Below are 803 nucleotides of genomic sequence, written 5' to 3' on the forward strand. Positions count from 1 at the left end.
CCCGCCTCCGGTCCTGAGAGGAGGGGCCGCACGCCCCGTGCGTCACTTCCTGTTCCGGCTCTGGCTGGTGACGTAAGGGGCGGGGCGAGTCCTTCTCAGGCAGAGCCGCCCTGGGTCTGCCCTTCCCGGGTTGGCGCCTTCCCCGCCGGGCTCGGACCGTGTCCGTCCGTCCCCGCGCCCAGGCCGCCCCTCCGTGGCCTCCCTGTCACCAGCCGGGCGTCCTTAGGGTGTGTTCCGGAAGTACCCCCGCCCCCCGGCTGCTGGGGCCAACTGAATTTTCAGGTTAGGAAAGAGGAAAGACGTGCACACCAAAGCCGGGCTCTGGTTCTACATTATAAAAACAGAGCGGGCAGAGCTAACCCCAAGCTGCTCACGTTCACCTGCGAAGGGTGTCAGGGACCCGTCCACACCTACTGGGTCGGAACCCCCGGAGAGCCTGTCTAAGGAATAATCCCATCCCTCTCGCACCTTTTGGTATTAAAGTCACAGAAAAAGGACACCTCAACACGGTGCGTCTCGGGGAAGAGACCGTCCGAGATGGACACTGGGCCGCGTTTGTTGGGCCTGAAATGGAAAGTGCAGAAGAATTGGACAAGAAATTGTCCAGGACGCAAAGGGAGCAAGTGGCGTCGTTTCTACCAGGATGAAACCTGCCCAGGCTCCAGCTGCTTCCTGCGCTCCTGGCGACTTCATTTGCCCTTCCTTCGTACTCGAAACCGGTGGTGGGAAAAAGAAACCAACTTCAATCATTTCAGTAGCACACACACAGGAGAGTTACACAATGAAGAAAACCAAAGACGGCA

The sequence above is a fragment of the Choloepus didactylus genome, chromosome 2 (assembly GCF_015220235.1).
Source record: "Choloepus didactylus isolate mChoDid1 chromosome 2, mChoDid1.pri, whole genome shotgun sequence".
NCBI classification, from domain to species: Eukaryota; Metazoa; Chordata; class Mammalia; order Pilosa; family Megalonychidae; genus Choloepus; species Choloepus didactylus.